Source organism: Protopterus annectens, chromosome 3.part1 (genome assembly GCF_019279795.1).
Source record: "Protopterus annectens isolate FY-2018-M chromosome 3.part1, PAN1.0, whole genome shotgun sequence".
Lineage (NCBI taxonomy): Eukaryota > Metazoa > Chordata > Ceratodontiformes > Protopteridae > Protopterus > Protopterus annectens.
The window spans coordinates 133,282,086-133,304,159 of record NC_056732.1 but is presented as its reverse complement, the minus strand read 5'-3'; the positions used below and the strand labels follow the sequence as shown (position 1 = coordinate 133,304,159).

General features: G+C 41.8%; 1 pseudogene; it reads left to right on the top strand.

The window, feature by feature from the left end:
• The window catches only part of LOC122797641, a 121,567-nt pseudogene extending 102,829 nt beyond the window's left edge, over positions 1–18,738 (top strand).
• The last annotated feature ends 3,336 nt before the right edge of the window (positions 18,739–22,074 follow it).

Below are 22,074 nucleotides of genomic sequence, written 5' to 3'. Positions count from 1 at the left end.
GATTGGTACTTTTGTGGCTGAGGATCCCCTGCTTGTACATTTATCGACATAACAGAATAGCCATATCCTGCTGTGGCCATACCTCTCAGCTGTACAGATTCACCCAGGTTACCCAAAGTCAGGGCTCAAATATCTGGTCAGTTCCCCTTCACATTGTGGTTTACGAGCAGGTTTGTAGCAACCCATTTCTGGATTTGCAGGCAGGGGTAGTATGGGCACACATCAGAGTTTCAGACTTCACACACTCCATGGAGTCCATGCTTCTTCACCCCCCCACTCTCTTATTCTATCCTCTTCCTAACATTATGCGAGCAATATCTGAGAAGTATCCCTATAGTTGTTCCTTAATCCCACCAGTATTTAGAGGTTGGTCCACAGTTTATGCAGTAGGACATGGTGAGCATGTTACTGGAATTTGTTGACATGGCCTTGCATTTGTGTTCTCCGGACTGTGTTATGTTGTTAGTTGGGACCCCATGAGATAACACACATTGGCAGTATGGGTGAGGCACAGGCTTTTGACAGAGGACTGTAGGGCATTTGGTAGTGATGCAGGCCATCTGTAGCAGGCCAGTGCATTCTGTCACTCCTACAGTCCCAGGCTGCGAGCCACTGGATTCTCCTGAGGTGACAGGGTAAGTGTGGGAGGAGTTAATGGCAATAGTTCATGTCCATATTAATTCATTGTTATGGATGCTGGCAGGGTGCTACTTACAGCTAGGGACACACCTGCATGGGACACCTCTTCAGCATGCTGCATTCTGTGGGTATTCCCATACATAAGTGGGGGTCATACTGTACTCATTCCCAACAGCAGGGATATGACCTGTGATAAACCTGTGACTAATGGTGGGGGGAGCAGAGTGCATGAGTGATGTGGAAGCTTCTTGTACTGACTCACAGATATACCTGGGACATTCCCCTTATGCTGCCTTGTGTGGGGACATAGGCAGTCTCTCATTGCTTTATAACTGTGCCTTTTGTGGTCTGCCAGTGATTGGCCTGACTACATCAGTATTCCATATTACACAGACAACTAATGTGCTGCTAACCTGTATGTACAATTCCAAAGGTGTGTGCAGTTGACAGTTACATTTTATGTACTCTGTCTAGGGTACTTCCACCTGTGTACTGTGTGTATGTCTGGGCCCACATTCATGGCATGTCCATCTTTCAGATGGTGACAGATATTGACATCTGAACAATGAGTATAGATGACTGCTGAATTGGGTCTTGCTGGGATGCATTGTGGTTAGCAGAGCAGTTGTCCGAACATGGCCCTGTCATCAACAGTACTGGCCATAGGCCACCAGGACATGACCCTCCATGCCTACATGCTGACCACTTCCACACAATATACAACACACAACAACCTAACACACAGAGCCCTGCATAGTGTACACATACAGCAATCTATCCTGTAAATTGGGCCAGCTCAGGCAATCTGTGCTCCACTGTTATTAAACCCACACATAAATGTTACTGCATTTCAACATAGGATTGGAGGGGGGGGCACACCGGACAACTGTAAACAATTGCTATGACTGTACTGGTATTTCAGGTACTCTGTTGGCTTCCATTTCATTTTGTTTTCTGACCTATCATGCAGACTAGAGGCACATCAGTAGAATACAGCCCTTAGGTTTTATTGACCTACATTTCAGTTTTAGACTTCTTAGCCTTCATAAATAACATACAACTGCCTGACCTGTTGTAGTCTCTCTGTATAGGTCTGGAGGGGAGCTGTTCTCCATTGCCATCAATTGGAGGTCTTAGCACAGCCTTTCTTTATGGTCATCTACACCTGTCCTGCTGGCTGAGGCTGTTGTTGGGTATGTGAGCCTCACTGACATGCATGTGTGTGTCCTGTGGACACACATTTGGGTCACCACATGTACTGCAGTGGAATTTGTCACCTTGTCTAGTACTGCCTACTTTGTTGACACCAGTATCTGTTATGGATTTCATGCTGCCCATATAGGTGTCCACTATCTGCTGCCATCACATTCAACCACCCGATTCCCTTGCATGCTCACATCCATACCATAGATACAACTAGCAGAACATACTACTCCATTCAGCAATTGATAGGAAGAGTAACTTACCTTGTGGCTGTGCCAGTATCGAGGATGGTGCTGGAGGACTGACTATGTCAGATGCACATAGTGCACTCCCTATACATGATAAAGCACAGGTAGTGTCATGTTTGGCATCCCTTTTGCTGTATGTGCGAGTCAGAGAGAGAGGTGTCATTCCCTGGGTTCCTACTGTGTCAGTGTATGTGCTATGCATTGCCTCTTTGCCAAAGCCTGGGCATACTAGGCATGCTTCCTTCTGCCTACATGGGCAGGCTCAGGTTGTTCCTTCTCCGAGTCACTCTATGCCTGTGCTGGCCTTGGCAATGGTGGGGGGCTGTGTGGCTCTGCTCTGTGCTGTTCCTGCTGCAGCTGTTTCCACAGGATCATATTGTGTAGCATGGCACATACAATGAAAATTTGTGTGCATGTAGCTGGAGAGTGCTGCAAGGCTCCCCCGGATATGTCCAGGCTCCGGAACCATGACTTGAGCATCCCAAACACATGCTCTATTATGGTTCTGGTTTGTGTGTGTGCCTCATTATGGAGTTCTTGTTCAGTGTGTGTGCATTTCTGGTGGGTGTCATCAGCCACAGCTCCAGTGCATAACAAGCATCTCCCACTAGGTGGCCATATGGGATGTCCCCACTGGCAAATCTCTGGTACAGCTGTGTCATATGCCAGATGTGGGAGTCGTGATAGCTTTCAGGGCTGCCAGCACACACATTCATTATAATACCCTGGTCATCACACATGACCTGGCAGTTGATGGAGGGGAAGCCCTTGCGGTTTATGTAGACCCTACCCCTCTCACCGGGTGGTGCTTTGATGTGTATGTGCATGCAGTGTATAGCACCCACTACCTCAGGGTATTTTGCTATTTGGTGGAAGAGATGCATATTGCTGGTTAATACCTCATGGGTGTTGAAATATATTTGCTCACTGGCATGTGCTGACATGGCATCCAGGAACTGGTGGAGTACCCTGGATGCTGATGCCTGTGAGATCCCCATGATATCCCCAGTTGGCCTTTGGAAGGTACCTGTGGCTAGTTTTCTTAAGCTTACACATACCTTGGTATGCACTGGGATGGCTTCCCCTCTGTTAGTTCTGTGTGTGAGGCGTGGCCGGCACAGCTCAACAATTTGCTGTAGGATGTCCCTGTCCATCTGATAGTGCTCCACTGTCTCCAGCTCATGTAGCCCCTGGTGGGTTACCCTGGGTCTGTACATTCTTCTCCTTCTCCTCACTGTGGGTTGGTTGTCAGCATTCTCATCCTCACCACCCTCAGCCTTTTCCACATATTGATGTATGAGAGCGACAGCAGCCCTTATCATTTTGTTAGTTTTGTCAGGTAAAATTTCCCTGTCTGTGTACACCAGTGGTGTAGAGTTTGTGGGAAAAAACAGAGTGAAAGGTGTTTGCATAGTTTTAAATCAGAGTTGCTGGCTACTGAGACTTGTCTGCATATATCAACTGGACACAAGCTGATTTAAGTATACTTTTCTCTGCACTTATTTAAGATTTGAGTCAGTAAATAGTGTGTGTCTTTCATTCAGTAAATATTGTGTCTGTCTCTCTGCAGTTAAGTTGCCTGAAGTGTGAAAATATGTAGCCATCTGGGCTCATTGAAAGTTGTTAGACTGCTTTGAAATTCCTGTGTTAGTGTTAGTTAGCCTGGGGGTTTCTGCTAGCATTAAAATCTGCGTTGGTTACATTTCTAGTAATCATTTTAATCAGAGTTGCTGGCTACTGAGACCTGTCTGCATATATCAACTGGACACAAGCTGAATTAAGTATACTTTTCTCTGCACTTATTTAAGATGCGAGTCAGTAAATATTGGGTGTCTTTGACTCAGTAAATATTGTGTGTCTGTCTCTCTGCAGTTAAGTTGCCTAAAGTGTGAAAAAGTGTAGCCATCTGGGCTCATTGAAAGTTGTTAGACTGCTTTGAAATTCCTGTGTTAGTGTTAGTTAGCCTGGGGGTTTCTGCTAGCATTAAAATTTGTGCTGGTTACATTTCTAGTAATCGTTTTAATCGGAGTTGCTGGCTACTGAGACTTGTCTGCATATATCAGCTGGACGCAAGCTGATTTAAGTATACTTTTCTCTGCACTTATTTAAGATTTGAGTGAGTAAATATTGTGTGTCTTTGATTAAGTAAATATTGTGTGTCTGTCTCTCTGCAGTTAAGTTGCCTGAAGTGTGAAGAAGTGTAGCCATCTGGGCTCATTGAAGGTTGTTAGACTGCTTTGAAATTCCTGTGTTAGTGTTAGTTAGCCTGGGGGTTTCTGCTAGCATTAAAATCTGTGTTGGTTACATTTCTAGCAATCATTTTAAGTTGAGTTACTGGTGACTGAGACTTGTCTGCATATATCAACTGAACACAAGCTGATTTAAGTATACTTTTCTCTGCACTTATTTAAGATTTGAGTCAGTAAATATTGTGTGTCTTTGATTCAGTAAATATTGTGTGTCTGTCTCTCTGCAGTTAAGTTGTCTGAAATGTGAAAAAGTGCAGCCATCTGGGCTCATTGAAAGTTGTTAGACTGCTTTGAAATTCCTGTGTTAGTGTTAGTTAGCCTGGGGTTTTCTGTTAGCATTAAAATCTGTGTTGGTTACATTTCTAGTAATCATTTTAATCGGAGTTGCTGGCTACTGAGACTTGTCTGTATATATCAACTGGACACAAGCTGATTTAAGTATACTTTTCTCTGCACTTATTTAAGAATTGAGTCAGTAAATATTGTGTATCTTTGATTCAGTAAATATTGTGTGTCTCTGTCTCTCTGCAGTTAGTTCCCCATCCCCTCTCCCTGTTTCCTGTTGTGGTGTTAATCTTGGTGGCTTTGGAATTGCCTGCCCCTGCTGTAAATCTGGTTTTTGCACACACCTCCTGGACCCATCTCATTTGCTCACTCAACTGAGTACAGTGAGATCATATTTTGATTTCAGATACTCCTATCAGTCCCATCCCCTCTGTGGTATACAGAGAGAACACTTGGGAAGGACATTCACCTATAGTACCTTAATCTGCTCTGTGCTGCAGTGGTGGTGCTGCTGTAGCGCTGTCGCCTCACAGTAAGACATTGTCCTGTTCGATTCTCAGCTAAAGCGTCTTCTGTGTGGAGACATGCGTGAATGGGCGTACCTTCGTTGAAGGTTGTGCATCAGGCCTGGCAAGTCGGTAAGTAAAAATCTACTGCCAATCATTAGCAGACTTGAGTTCCACTGTGGCAACCCCTAACCGAGAAAAGCCGAAAGATACAACAACAATAACAACCTTAATCTGCTCTGTTTCCTCCCTCTCCAAAAAAAAAAAATTGCACTTCATCTGCTTTACTGTATTTGTGTTTCTTCCTACTTTATTACCTTATTTTGCTTTTGCCTCTTCTTAAAAGTGCTCAATTGAATTTATTCTACTGCCTTTATTACTGCTTGTTAGTAGTCTGATTAATTTGTAACTGTTTTTCTAAAGCTCTTGGTTTAAGCACTTGAGCTTCAAACCAGTTGTTAATTTAATTAAGAAGGTTTGTGGTATGCACTGTTGTGGCAGGACAGGTAGCGTACATCCTTCTAAGTTGGAAACTGCTGATTGAAGGCTCAGTTTCTGTTATTCTAAAAGTGTATTAGTTCTGGGTTAAGCACGTGGGCTTCAGGCCAGTTATTTTACATTAAGAAGGTTTGTGGTCTGCACTCTTGTGAGAGGAGAGGCTATATTCTGCCCTTCTGAGCTGGGAATTTCTGGTTAAAGGCTTATTGTGCATGCTTACTTGAACTGTTTCTTTCTGAAATCGGTACGCCTTGTTTGCTGTAGCATAGACTAGATTCAGACCGGCTGGATCTAGCTTTGTTTGTATAACTTGTGCACTGATCCAGGCCATCTTTTTTGGAGAAGGTTTCTCTGTACCCTAGTGGCAGGACTGTGCAGTTAGAACTTGTCTGATTGAAATCTGCTGGAACAGGGCTTTTTAACTGGTTAATTGGGTAAAGTTTTGTTTTGATTGTATCTGCTCTATTTTTCTGAAAAAAAAGTTTTATATATATATATATATATATATATATATATATATATATATATATATATATATATATATACTTGTTTCCCACCTTTCTGAACTAGTATAGTCCAGTTTCAGTTCACTGCTGAATCCAGGGCTGTGTTACAAGTTTCTGTGTTGCCCATACCTTACTTGGATAGAAGGAAGTTTCTCTGTTCACCTGTGAGAGATGGGAGCTTTGAGCAGCCTATCTGTCCCTGGAGGAGTGGTTTCAGCCCAGGAGTTAGTAGTTTATTGGCCATTGTGGGCTAATTTCTATCTCTTTCGCTTCCCTGCTATAAAAACTGCATTTGAACAGTTTTGCGTTTGTATTCCACTCAGCAAGTGTCTTCCAGGTGTTCTGCAGAGTCTACAGCAGCAGAGAGACAAAAGAGAGTTTGGAGTGATTAGGTATCATTTTTCTGCTTTTCTTTCTGTCTTAACTAATCTCGCCTAAAACATCATGTTTTTGTGATTTAAAAAGATTGTTATTGCTACATATTGTACTTATTTGCTGCCTGAACTTGAATTAAGTCATTTTTGTGTTTAAATAATCTGTTTAACTGCTGTAGGCTACACACTAAAGTGTGATAGCCTTTTCTGTGCATTTAAAGTGCTGTTTTGATTGTATCTGCTCTATTTTCTGAAAAAAAAAATACTTGTTTCCCGCCTTTCTGAACTAGTATAGTCCAGTTTTCAGGTTATTGCTGAATCCAGGGCTGTGTTACAAGTTTCTGTGTTGCCCATACCTTACTTTGATAGAAGGAAGTTTCTCTGTTCACCTGTGAGAGAGGGGAGCTTTGAGCAGCCTATCTGTCCCTGGAGGAGTGGTTTCAGCCCAGACGTTAGTAGTTTATTGGCCATTATGGGCTAATTTTGATTGTATCTGCTCTATTTTCTGAAAAAAAAAAAACTTTTTCACGCCTTTCTGAACTAGTATAGTCCAGTTTTCAGGTTATTGCTGAATCCACGGCTGTGTTACAAGTTTCTGTGTTGCCCATGTCGTACTTGGATAGAAGGAAGTTTCTCCGTTCACTTGTGAGAGAGGGGAGCTTTGAGCAGCCTATCTGTCCCTGGAGGAGTGGTTTTACCCAGACATTAGCAGTTTATCCGCCATTTTGGGCTAATTTCTATCTCTTTCACTTCCCTGCTATAAAAACCACATTTGTGCAGTTTTGTGCACCGGGCAGCGCCGTTTAGCTAGAGTTAAACTATTCTCAGCTGAACGAAGTCTACTCTTCAATTTTTCCCTTGGAACTAGACAAACCTTCAACTTTAGCACTCAAACCATTCATTTCACAGTCAAGCACTTGCTTAAAACTCATAATAAGCACTAATTAACCCTAGCACTAGACCCCCCTATACTGTCCAGAAGGACAAGGTGCTCTATTCATCCCCACCAGCCAATCAGAAAAACAGCTTACTCTACCTATTCAGGCATGTCTAAAGGGCAGTTACCGGTGTACTCTCCAGTCCAACTGGTGAATCTGAGCATTTTTAGACAATGTTACAACTGCCTCATGTACACAGACAACCCTCTCCTCCTACCACCAAACACTAATATATGCGAGAGATGCAGTTATGCAGCCAAACTGGAGGCAAAGCTCTCTCAACCCAAGACTGGAACTGACAGCCAAGAGGAGAAGGGTAATACTTGCAACACACCGCCAGCCTCACATAGACCTAATAAACCAACACCGGCAAATAACACACATGAATACATGAAAACATACTCAGAGGCTCTAAATAAAAATCTGCAAAAGCAACAGAGACCTCCAAAGCAGACATCCAAGCAACCTCCACACCCCATCACCAACCATGAAACACATACTTCACATAATCAGTGTGCCATGCAATCACAGCCCTTAACGCAAAATAACATACCTGACACACTAGTAATAGGCGACTCTATAGTCAGGTACACTGATGTCCCACTAACTAGGCTGGACAAGGAGAAGGTTACAGTTAGCTGCCTGTTGGGTGCCAGGATCTGCCACATAACACAAGCACTCAGGTCACTCCAGAACAAGTACAAATACAACTCTGTCATTGTCCATGTTGGTGTGAATGACCTGAGATGTACCTCCCTGGACTACATGAAAAGAGACATGGAAGAGCTCTCTGATCATGTAACCCAGGCTGGTATGACCCTGGCCCTGAGTAGCATCCTGCCCTCACCAAGAATGATGCCACAGTATAAAGAAAGAATGATTAATTTCAACAATTGGCTCTGTTTCTGGTATCATTCAAAGGGGATCCAGTATCTATCCGCCTGGGATAACATTCACGACAAGCCACATTGCTTCGCAAGAGATGGCTTGCACCTGTCACTCTTAGGCTTTCAGATACTGCCCAAGGCTCTTGCCGCCCCCATAGTGCTTTTTTTAGGCAAGGCTCAAAAGACAAACCCACCACTATAAATAGCACAAGTAACCAAAAACTGAGGGTAATGCTACTCAATGCCAGAAGTCTAAACCTCAAAATGCACGCACTCGAGGCACTCCTCAGTATGGAGAACATCGACATCTGTGCAGTAACAGAAACCTGGTTTAAGGCTCCTGAGAGCACCCCAGCACTACTAGGCTATAACTCATGCCATACCTTTCGGCCACAGAACAAGGACCGAAACACAAAAGGTGGGGGTGTATCCATATTCATCAAGGATACCCACACCTCCAGGTTAGTGGCGCAGCACAATGCATCAGAGATCATCCATGTGCAACTAATGGGCAAAACTGCCATCCAAATTGTAGCTTGCTATAGATCACCCATCATGGCCCAGGACCCCCATTCTGCATTTCTGGAGACACTGGGAAATATTAAGGTCCTACCAAACACCCTAATACTGGGTGATTCCAATTATCCAAACATAAACTGGGAGAACTACTCAAGTACTAACTCCCTTGCCCAACACTTCCTAGAATTTATAAACTCGAATGCCCTGGATCAACTGGTCAACACCCCCACCAGAGGGAACAACATATTGAACCTGGTCATCACCAACATGGGCAACCGGTGTTCCACACCAGAGGTCAACCCATCGCTGATTAGATCAGACCATAGACTAATCACTCTGGATATCCCCATACTGCCCCCATCCCCAATCAAGGAAACCACCATGAAAAACTTTTCAAAAGCAAACTTCACGTTACTTAAGACCGAGGTGGAAAGGTTCACAGCACCCATGCTAAAGGACAATGCTGTCCAAGCTGCTGAAACCTTTACAAAGGCACTCTATCAGCATCTGCAGGAATGCATGGATCATGCTATCCCAAGTAAAACCAAGACTCACTCTTCCAAGAAAAGGAAACCAGTCTGGTGGACCCCTGCCATAAACAAGCTATACAACAGAAGCAGGAAACTAGTACAGAAAAGAATAAAATCCCAAGAAGGAAAGACATCCCTGATCAGTATCAGCAAGAAACTATGATCCCTCATTAAATCATCCAAGGCTAGTTTCGAAAGAAAAATTGCCAATGACTCCAAAGATAACCACAAAGCGTTCTTTAGATATGTCAAGAACCTAAGTGGAAACTCTCAGATCTGCTCTGAGTTAGTGCAGAATGGCAGAAAATACACTGAACCGACTGATATTGCCAACATTCTGGCAGACGGGTTTAGTGCAAACTTCAGCCCCCTCTCACCGCCTAAACAGCCCATAATCATACCAGAAGAATGTAGGGCCCCATCAATCACTGACACACAGGTTAAAATAGCCCTATCCAAAGCCAGAACACAGCTTCAATGGAAATGGATGGTGTCCCAGGCTGTGTCTTACAAGAGCTCCCAAATGAACTAACCCCTCACCTAAACACACTGTTCAAACTCAGCCTCTACACAGGCTACATACCCACAGAGTGGTGCACAGCAACAGTTATCCCGCTCCACAAAGGTGGAGCCACAACGGACCCCGGGAACTATCGCCCTATAAGCCTGACTAGCCTGGTCTGCAAGGCTATGGAACACATCATCATGGAACTCATTAACACAGACATTGGGAACCTTCAAACCTTGGACCCTACCCAGTTTGGCTTTGTTAAGAGCAGACCATGCCTCCTAATCCTGGTGGACTTCTTTGAGATGGTTACCAAGGCATTAGACGAGGGAAAGGAGGTCCACACAGTCTACCTAGACCTCGCAAAGGCTTTCAACACCATTCCCCATTCTAGTATTATAGACAAGCTCACCAGCTTGAACATAAACCCCTACATCACGAGATGGTTTGCCAACTGGCTCATGGATAGAACCCATATGGTGAGAGTTGCAGGCTCTATGTCCGACTCTAAACTGGTTACAAGTGGCGTCCCCCAGGGCTCAGTTCTAGGACCCCTCCTGTTCAGTTTATACTTCTCAGAGTTACAGTAAAGCAGAGGAGGACTATGGCTGACCATGTTCACAGACGACTGCAAACTAGGGGCCATAATCGATTCTCCGGCTGATACACACACCCTCCAGATGACTCTCATGGAGAAGGATACCTGGTGTCAAAATCATGGCCTCAAGCTAAATGCCAAAAAGTGCATAGTCATCCCTTTTGGAAAAAGCAAAGTACCCGCGAACTACCACATAGGTGGTAGTCCCCTAAATACAGAAAATGTAATAAGGGATGTGGGGAACCTAAGTAGATAGTAATCTCTCCTTTGATAATCATATTGCCAAGGTGGTTAGAAAATCCTTCTATGTGGCCCACCTAATCACAAAAGGGTTCGGCATCTAGAAGAAAAGAGGTTATTGTGCCTCTCTACTCATCACTCATTAAACCAATCATAGAATACAATGCCCCATTTGGGCTGTACCTTACAAGACACCTGCAACAGCTAGAAAGACCACAAAAGTACCTCACCAAGAGGATTACTGGCCTCAAACACATGCCCTATGCAGCCCGACTCAAGAAACTCCAGCTGTACTCAGTTGCATACCGCTTACTCAGAGGTGATCTCTGCCTGACATACAAGGCCATGTCCAACCCAGAATTGATGGACATGATCCACCTAAAAAAAAATAAATCCCGGAGAGCCACATGATCTAGAGATATAAACCGCACCACAATGATAAATAGGACATGCTGGAGGGATAGATTCCTGTCCCAGAGACTCCCCATGCTTTGGAACAGGATTCCAATATACATCAGGCAGAGCCCCTCACTAACACTCTTCAAGAAAAACCTTGACGGGTGGAAGGGAAACAGAAAATTTACCCCGGGGATCACTGCAGTGGCTCTGCTGGACAGTGGCGCAGGGAACTAATGGCTCTGCTGGATAGAGGCACAGGGAACTAATTTAAGGGGGTGGCAAAAACCAACACATTCTGACTAGGCTTATAAATGCCCTTGGGCAGATAGCCTAGTACTTACCTATGAACCTATGGACTTATAGTAGTGTGCTGGGCTGGGCTGCTGCATGTGTAACTGGCTGATTCTGATACATTTCACCTGCCAGCTATGCTAGTTCTCCTTGATTGCCTTCCTACTGCTGTCTTCCCTTCCCATTGCCTTTCCGTTTAAGCCCCAAGTTGTGCCACACATACCCAGTGCTCAGATGTGAACAGAGCTGCTATTTCCTGTTTTTTTGTGTGTAAAACCTGGTGCACAGCATGCACACCAGTTTAGCCCATTGCCTTTCCGTTTAAGCCCCAAGTTGTGCCACACATACCCAGTGCTCAGATGTGAACAGAGCTGCTATTTCCTGTTTTTTTGTGTGTAAAACCTGGTGCACAGCATGCACACCAGTTTAGGCAATGTAAACACTGCTTGGCAGCCTCAGACACACCCCCTTCCTTATCTGTGCTTAGCTAAGGGCAAACATGGGCCACAGAGCTCCAATAAGCTTACAGCATGCATGACTCTTTCCCCTTATGAGGTCATCTACCTCTTATGCTTATACCATGGTGTTGCTGCAGCTTCATGGTTGGCTGCAAGCTAACACTGAGGGGAAATCTGTGCTTCAGTATCAATCCCCTCATTTGCATAAAACTGACTGCTAATACATGGTTAGAAAACTGACACTCAGCCATCCCCCTTAGCAACCACTATTCCATGGTATTGTTGTCTTATGCATGCCATTGACTATTATGGCAGAATGCTGATTTTGGTTAAAGCTTATTTCCAACTTTTTTTTCTTATTTTTCAGGCCGATCCCATTTGCTGCCCTACACTTAAACGGCTGAAATCAGCCAAAAATAATAAAATGTATTTTTTATAATTTTGCAACTATTTCCCATGCCAATGGCCATATATTTGGCCATTGGCATGCCTACTACATTGAATACATGCTTTCTTTGGAGCTGTCATGCCTCCGTTTTGTAATTTGAAGAAATGTATTGGGTTTGTAGCCGAATACATTTCTGCAGGTTACACTATTCCTGCACAGACGCCTGCCTGTTTCCTGGATCCCTAATTCACCTCATTTGCATGGTTTTCACCTGAAAGTGGGGTAATTAGCATACAGGAGATGTGTCTATGCAGGAATAATGTAGGAGCACTCGTGCATGTCCTTGGAGCTCATTCCTGGATCGCTCGTCGGCCATATTGCATGCTGCAGCTCTTGCACTATTCCTGCACGCCATGCAGAGCTTGCTGAATCTTGGGGATTATCATTTCCTTTCTCACTTACATGTTTCACTAAACAGTTTGTAAGCATACCATTACGAATATCACCCACATGTTCCAAAACCCTGTCTTTAAATTGACAATTAATTTTCCCAACATAAAAGGACTCGCAGGCTTGACATTTAGCATAGTAAGCAACACTGCACATCTTACAGTCTGTGTAAGATTCAAGAATAATCTGATTCTTAAACATGGGGTGTGTAATGGAACTAGTAACACAAATGAATTTGCATGCACTGCAAAGTCTGCAAGAAAAGTACCAGTGTGATCAAAATAAACAGACTTCAATGTTACTTGCATGTAACATAACTGCTATTTCAAAGAAATATTGTTCCAAAAGGCAAACTTGGGTGCCGGATCTAATATATTTCTAATCCCTTCATCTGCCACTTACACAGGCCAGTTCTTTTTTTACAATATCACATACAAGTCCAATGCTACTAGAGAACATAAAAGCAGCTTGTGGACAGCGGGTGGAGTTAACATTTTGGGAACTAGTGACATCATTCCTGTCACAAAATAAGGTTTAGCTATAGTATCTTTAAATGAACACAGTTCATCAGCAGTCCTGTTAACTTCCTCTTGAGTATAACCTCAGACTACAAAACCCTTAGAGGTGCCATCCAAAGCCTCAATAGCCATAGAATCATCATTATGAAGCCTCATCATTCTCAATAGTTGACCTTTAACTACGTTCCTTGCTACATGCTTGGGGTGCATGCTGGATTTATGCAGAATATTATTCTTCTTGCAAGATTCCTTATAAATTTTCATAACCACATTCTGATGGTAATTTCTGCTCACCATCCCTTCTCGAAAATCAATAGACTCACTTGAAAAATTTAACTTGAATGCAAGAACATAGTCGTAGTATGCAAAAAGTCAACAAAGGACAAGAGCATCTCAGGGGTGCCATTCCAAACAAGAAAAGTATCATCAACAAACCGTTTATAATAGCTGATGTTCTGAATAAAGGTATTGTTGCCATAGATATAGTCATGTTCCCATTGTGACACTATAAGATTTGCGTATGAATTGGCACACACTGTCCCCATCACTACATCTATACATTGCAGATAAAATTCTTGTTCGAACACAAATATGTTTTTATCTAAAATAAGTTTGAGTAACATACAAATCAACATTACTTTATTACAGGAAAACTCACTGTAGCATGAAAGAAGAGTTCTAATATTCTCAATACCGACTTCATTGGTTATAACAGTGAAAAGTGAAACCATGTCAAGAGTAACAAAAAGTAATCCATCAGGCATCTCTAGATCTTTATACCAGGCATATAAATCATGTAAACATTTTTTGTGTCCTTCAGAACAATAGTAATACCATCTAACACTGGTCGAATTGATTTCTCAGCAAATATAGAGAGAGATTCAGTCACCCAGCCATGGCTGGAAACAATAGGGTGAATAGGTGGATCTCTTAGATTGTTATGTATTTTGGGTAGACCATTAAGAATCTGTATGATAGGATGTTGAATAGAAAATGACTCATACCAATCTGGAGATATCTGGAGACATGTGAAGATCATATATGTAAAAATCAACCCTTCTGATTATGCCCTCAACTTGATATTTAAATAGGCACATGTCAATAGCATGAGCTTGCAGCATATCTTGTATTTTACTCAAATAATGCTGCTTATCAATCAGGAGAATACCTCCCCCTTTATCTGTTAGACATATATCGGGCGTAGTTTCACATAAGGTTCTAAATGCCTTTAATTCATTGGGGGTTAAGTTGTAAAGATTAGCTGCATTCTTCTCTTTCAACATTTGTCATAGGTCATTCTCACAGAATCTAGTGAATGCTTCTACCAAAGGCTGAGCCACAGGTATAAATGAGCTGGGTTTCTTAAACAAATAATTACTACCAATATCATGTTGGGGAAACCTCATCTTCAAACTGCTGTCCCTAGCAAATAATTTAAGATACTAATCATGTCTGTGGCATTCATCTTCCTGGCTGGAATAAAATAATTAATTAATAGCTTCATATAATCAAAGCTTACTTGTAGATTTAAAGACTGCCAGTATCTCAGCAACTCGGGTTGATTTTTCCCATATGTTGGCATCTTAAGCACACATAATTCCTGAGGTATAACCTTATGGTGAATGACAGCGTTAAAGTGTAATCGTTGTCACTGGAGGCACTTAAACTTGTAAAGTTTATTTTCAAGGTCTCTTAACAATGCTGTCAAAGCTTCATGTGTACCAGAATCAGACCTTGTATCCTTGTCAGACACTTCTAGAGGCATATCTAATAAAGGGTTCACCTCTACAAACAACAGCTATTGTAGTCAAGCCAGGTTAGGCATAACAACCTTATTAGGATTATATCCAAACTTTAAATCAAGTCCTTCCACCATGTCCTGCAGATACTCAACCAGCCAAAATAACCAAAAAACAAGGATCAATGTGCAGGTAAAGATGGGGTATTCACAGAAAGGCAAAAAAATAAAACAAAGAGCTAATCCAAGCACCACAACGGAAGGTACAGCACAACTTTAATATAAAACAAATAAAACAAACAGGTGAGTGCATTCACAGTAAACTAGCCACTTCATCAGACAATTAAAATCCAAGAACACAAACTAGTATTTAAAATACAGACTGACCTATAAAACACAAATTCATATCACATGATATATAAACCCATTCATTATTAAAAAACTCCATTCATAAAAAAACAGTCAATCAAATTAATGCCTAAGACCCCATGTTCTAAGTGCCGACTTGATGGACACAAATTCATTCAAGCCTGTAAACTATCTACTTGTAAATGTATGATCCATTTAAGCTCTGAACATTCAGTTTGATTCTTAACATCACCACCCCTAATATTTTCATCAATCACTACTAAAACTGCAAACTTGAAAGTATGATCAGTTCCTTTCACACTTACATGTTTTGCTAAAGAGTTTGTAAGCCTACGATTATGAATATCATCTACATGTTCCAAAGCCCTGTCTTTAAAGTGATGATTTGTCTTCTCAACATCAAAGGAATCGCAGGCTTGACATTTAGCATACTAAACAACAGTGCATGTCTTACAGTCTACGTAAAAATCAAGAATAATCTGATGCTTAAACATGGAGTGTGCAATGGAACTAGTAACCAAAATGATTTTGCAGGCACTGCAAAGTCTGCAAGATAAAGTACCAGTGCGATCAAAATAAACAATGTTACCTGCCTGTATCACAACTGCCATTTCAAAGAAATATCATTCCAAAAGACAAACATGGGTGCAGGATCTATTAGATTTCTAATCCCCTCATCAGCCATTAACACAGTTGTCTATCACATACAAGCTGAATGTTACTAGAGAATTTAACAACAGCTCAAGAACAGTTGGAGGAATTAACGTTACGGAAACTCGTGACATCATGCCCATCTGTAACATAAGGTTTAGTGATAGTATATCTCAATGCACACAGTTCTTCAGTAGTCCTATTACATTCCTCCTGATTATAACCTTGGTCTGCAAAATCTTTAGAGGTGACACCCAAAGCCTCAATAGCCATAGACTCTTCATTATGAAGGCTTATTGTCCTCAACAGTTGACCTTTAACTACATTCCTTGCTACATGCTTGGGGTGCATGCTGGATTTATGCAGAATATTCTTCTTCTTGTAAGATTTCTTATAAATTTTCATAACCACATTCCCAAGGGCATTTCTGTTCTCTGTCACATCTAGAAAATCAATAGACTAATTTGAAAAATTTAATGTAAAATGCAAGAACGTAGTTGTATGCAAAAAGTCAACAAATGACTAGAGCATCTCAGGGGTGCCATTTCAAACAAGAAAAATATCATCAACAAACAGTCTATAGTAGCTCATGTTCTGAATAAAGGTATAGATATAGTTATATTCTCACTGTGTCAATACAATATTTGCATATGAATTGGCGCACACTGTCCCCATGGCTACACCTATACTTGTTCATGTTCAAGCACAAATACATTGTTTTCTAAAATAAGTTTGAGTAACATACAAATCAATATAACTTTATTAGAGGAAAAGTCACTGCAGCATTAAAGAAAAGTTCTAACATTCTCAATATGAACTTCATTAGGTATAACAGTGAAAAGTGAAACAATGTCAAGGGTAACAAAATGGAATCCATCAGGCATCTCCAGATCTTTATACCGGGCATATAAATTATGTAAAACATTTATTGTGCCCTTCAGATCCCTAGGAATACCATCTAGCACTGGTTGAATTGATTTCTCAACAAATATAGAGAGAGATTCAGTCACCCATCCATGGCATCCATGGCTGGAAACAAAAGGGTACATAGTTGGATCTCTTAAATTTTTATGTATTTTGGGTAGACCATAAAGAATTAGTGTGTTAAGATGTTGAATCAAAAAGTACTTATACATGTCTAGAGATATCAGGCCAGGCATATGAAGATCGTATATGTAAAAATCAAAATTTCTGATTATGCCCTCAACCTGATATTTAAATAGGTGTATGTAAGTAGCATGATCTTGCAGCATATCTTGTATTTTACTCACATAATGTGGCTTATCCATCAGGACAATACCACCCCTTTTATCTGCTGGACATAGGTTCTAAGCTCCTCTAATTCATTGGAAGATAAGTTGTAAAAATTAGATGCATTTTTATCTTTTCAATACTTGTCATAGGTCATTCTCACACAAACTAGTGAATGCTTCTACCAAAGGGTGAGCCACAGGTATAAAATAACTGGGTTTCATAAACAAATATTTAATACCAATATTTTTTGTTGGGGAAACACCATCTTCAAACTGATGTTCCTAACTACACACAAAACTATTGACCCTAAAATTAAATTTCTCAATTAATGAAGCATTTTCTGGAAAATATGATCCACCTCTGCAGAATTAATCATATTATGCAACATCAAAAAATTATATGGTTACCATATGTTTAACATTATTGGTAGTGATAGGTTAAGAAGAGCAGCCAATATACACAAAAGCCAGCCCAAGGCAGGCCTTTTAGCAATTAGTGAGTTGGTACAAATACTTTCTTTGTGGTAGCCTGTAACATTCTCCTATATAGCTGTAAACAATATTAAAAAAAGGCAAATTCTGAATAAAGACACATTTAGTAAGCCCCTGCACCTTCAGTTAAATTGCACTACTCATTCACCTTACAACTCATACTCAAGTAACTACAAGACTCAAGTAATTGCAGTTCCTTTCATTTAAGTTGAAGTAACTTCTATAAAGATTCAAAACTTTCACTTATTCTTAAAAAACGAACTGTTAACATGAAAAATCTAAGTCACCATTCATAGCATGGCAAAAAGACAACTAAAATTCAGTTGTTATTCTATTTTTTTTACAAATCTGTGCAACTGATACTTGTTTGAATCTCTATATTTGAATCTATTCCAAATAAAAGATATAGTGGTTGAAGAACTTATTTAGAATCTGAAGTCATGCTATAGTATTAACTAAGTGTATTACATGGAAAAAGACTGATACTAATCCCCTCATCTGATGTTGTCTTTTTTATCCGTTCCTCAACCATTGGGTTATGGATCTGACTTTGTCCATTTTTCAGACTTTGGATCCATAGCTCAAGCTCCTTCCCTTATCCATAATCCTCTCCCAAGCCCCAGATTATCTCAGATCTTGTTTGCTGCTTCCAACAATCAGATATGGATGATATGGCTCAAGTCTCCAGGAAATAAGTGACTTTAATTTTTGAACTACTTTGCTGCATTTCAAGGCCTTTAACCTTTGCTTGCTTTCCTACCTCCCCTATTAGAATATAGTAGTAGCTAGTACCATTGTGTTTCTAGGCCTCATGCCTTTTTTTTCCTTCATCTAGTTCTTTTCTGGCATTCTTCCTTACAATTGTTATTATTTCTTATCCCTATATTTATCGTTATTGGTATTTGTAATTTTCTATTCTGTGATTTACTTGTTTTTCCTTGCAGGATGTCTGATAAAGCTACTAGGTGTAAAAATGCTTGACTTGTGGAGAAAAGATACCTGACTCAGATGCCCATTCTGAGTGCTTGCAATGCCTTGGAACTTCTCATCTTGATGTGGAGTGTGAGATTTGTTCTGGCTTCAACCATAGAGCTTTGGTTGAGCACTGCAACAAGTTAGCCCTTAAGGGATTGTTACCATCTTCTTTCTATTCATTGTCTGGAGCATCCCTCTCCACAAATAAACTGGTAGAAAAGTCACAAGGGGAAAACACAGAAAAGCACAAAGAGAAATGCAAGGAGTCTGGGAAGCCATCCCCTGACCTCTCTTCCCAATTGGCTCCAGCTTTGGTTCCTCTGACCAAAATGTATAAATCCTTGGATCCATCCATTTATTCAGTTCCAAAAAACATTCTCAATTATATCTCAAAAGCATAGGCAACCTTGGTTATCTCTGGAGTTGATCTCATCAAGACTTCACTTATATTTCTTGCAAGAAATGCAAAATTTCCTGCAGGGTATTTAGACCTCCTTCTACCTCCTCAGCCTTCAGGTCTGTAAGGAGCCTGTCTAAAGCAGATGTGGACAGGATGATGAGAACATTTCTTGGGATGAAAAATTATCAGGACTCAAATTCAGTTGTGAGTACTCCCAACTGCATCTCCCATTGGACCAATTAACTTTGGACCAGTCCATTTACCCTTACTAGTTCCAACTCCAGTCTGTCCTTTGGCTTCAAAGGTACCATATCCAAAACTCCGGGATTGTCTGGGTCAGATCCAATTTGGCTTTTGAAAAACTGGAATCAAGAACTCCAGGATTGTCTGGGTCAGATCGGAAGGCTTGGTGTTTTTTGCCTCCAATGCCTTCTCTGATCCAACCAGCACTGATCTTGTCAGAAACAGGGCGACCTTGGAGCTGTAACTTTGGTACCAGTTCCAGGGTAGGGGTTAGACTCTGAGATTTTCAGAGCCATTCCTTCCCCTCTGGGCCTCAGAGCTTGACAGCTCCCTCTGACATCTGTGTTGAGTCAGGGTCAACAGGAAGTCATGGATTTCTCTAGGCAGGTGGCTTCAGATCCTACTAGTACAGTCTTGGGCTCACTATCATCTTCTGCTTTCAAGACAGTGGAGAGACTTCTTCACATGACTGGAGACAGAACATCCTTGCCCTCCCTTGTGTCATCCCACTGCTAAAATGTCTGCCCTGAGTCCAGAGTTTACTCCTTCTATTCTGTTGGAGCAGCTGATCCATTCCAGTCTCAAGAGATTCCTTTGCAGGATTTCCCTCACACTTCTGGATCCTCCTCAGATCTCCACATGAGGAAGTTCCCGAGAAGTGTAAGTACAAGAGGAGGCACCTTGATTCCCCCAAGGAATCTTTAACAGAAGACACTGACTTTGATAAAGGGTAGGGATACCCCAGTTCACCCCTTGAGGATGTTTCATTTTGGAGAAGTTCTCAAGCTTCTGAGGCTGAAAGGTGGTTGGTTTTCCAACGCCCCTTCCCAGGAGTTTCTTGAGGCTTTTGGAACTGACTCAGCTACATCCTGGGTGGCACCCCAGTGGAAAAAATGTAGACCTCATTTTCCATTAGGCTTGGAAGGATCCAGATACTACAGAATCTATTTCTAGAAAGCCAGGGAAGTATTCACTTGTACAGCAGGACTGTGCTCATTGGAGGAGGGGTCCCACAGTTGATTCCATAGTGGTTGCTGCAGACAACAAAAAGGAACTTGCCAATGAAAGTTCTTCTGTCTACCCTTAACAGGGAGTCTAGGGCCTTGGACAGATTCAGAAAGGAAATCTTTGCCTCAGTGACCATTGCTCTGCAGTTTCTGAATTACCTGGAAATGTTATAAGGTTTCAAGGGGAGCTGACTAAGGAGCTCACCAAATTCTCCTCAAGGTCCATGTTGGCAGAGGATAAATAGACAGTTTCTTCACAAGTGGCCAGCCTTCCATTCCTGTCAAACATCTCCATGTGACTAATTTCCTATACTCCAGAGGGTGTTTTGAGAGTGACAGGTTCAGGCATTACCACTAGGAGACACACCTGGATGCATCTTTGAAACTTTATTGAGCCCAAGGCATTGCTCATCAATGCACCCTTTGATGAATCTACCCTATTTGGAACCAGAGTTAAACAGACTCTCTTTAGGAGTGAACAAGACAGGAAAACCCTGTCAGCTGTAAGGATGTGTTTTTCTACCCCTCAGAGGACCTATTTAGGAAACCAGAAAGGGGGCAGTAAGATGTGGCTCTGGAAATCAGAAGGATTTTCCCAAGACTTTACGGAGATAGATTCCACATGGTAGAGGGAGGATCTCTCACTGTAGATGTCACCCATGTGGCAGAGGGGACTCAAAAAAAAAAGCAAGGATTCAGAGGTCCCTTCTCTGAGAAGTCTTTCCAGTGCCCTTGAATGGTTGCCTAACTTCTGCACTCTGAAAGCAGTAGGGGAGCTTATCTCTGCACCCGGAAGCCTGGACATACATCACCAAAGATCTCTGGGTGCAGACAATAGTTACCAGAGTTTATTACGTCGCATTTTCCCTTCCCTTAACACATTCAAGAAAAATCCCTGATGTACCACCGCATTAAAGAAAAGAAGAAGCCTCAGAAATAGAAAAGCTGCTAAGAAAAAGGGACATCCAGGAGGTTCCACCAGACAGTGAGGATTCAGAACTTATTTGAGATTCTTTTTGTGCCAAAGAAGACAGGGAACCTCATGCCAATATTGAACCTCAACTACTTGAACCGATTTATCAAACACTCAAAGTTTCGAATGGTCATGGTTCAATCCATTCTTTGGAAGGATGATTGGATGTGCTGGATAGACCTCCAGGATACATACTATCACATAAAAATAGACAGATGATCCAGGTGATACCTTCACTTCCAGCTGGGAGACAGTAATTTTCAGTTCTGATTCCTGTCCTTTGGCCCCATCACAGGCCTTTGAGTGCTCACCAAGTGTATGGCAGTGGCTGCAGCCCACTTGAGATTGCTGGCATTCCATGTGATTCCTTACCTCAGTGACTGGCTCCTAACAGCTCCGACCAGAAATTTACTGATATGCACTACTGGCTAACTGCTCCATTTATACCTATATCAAGGCATAAGAGTCAGCTATGAAAAATGTTATCTCCTTCCCATGCAGACCATATAGTTCATAGGGACTCATCTGAATACAGTTTCTCAAGTAGATAGACTTATCATAGGTTCATAGGTTAGTACTAAGCTAACTGCCCTTGCGAGCCATTTTAAGCCTAGCCAATTATCCCTTGCGAGACTTGAACCCTGCATCTTGTGTTTGTAAGGCAAACACCTTAACCATTAGGCCACCCTCCCACCAACTTTCTCAATTAAGATTGTCCAAGTTACATCAACAGGCGACACA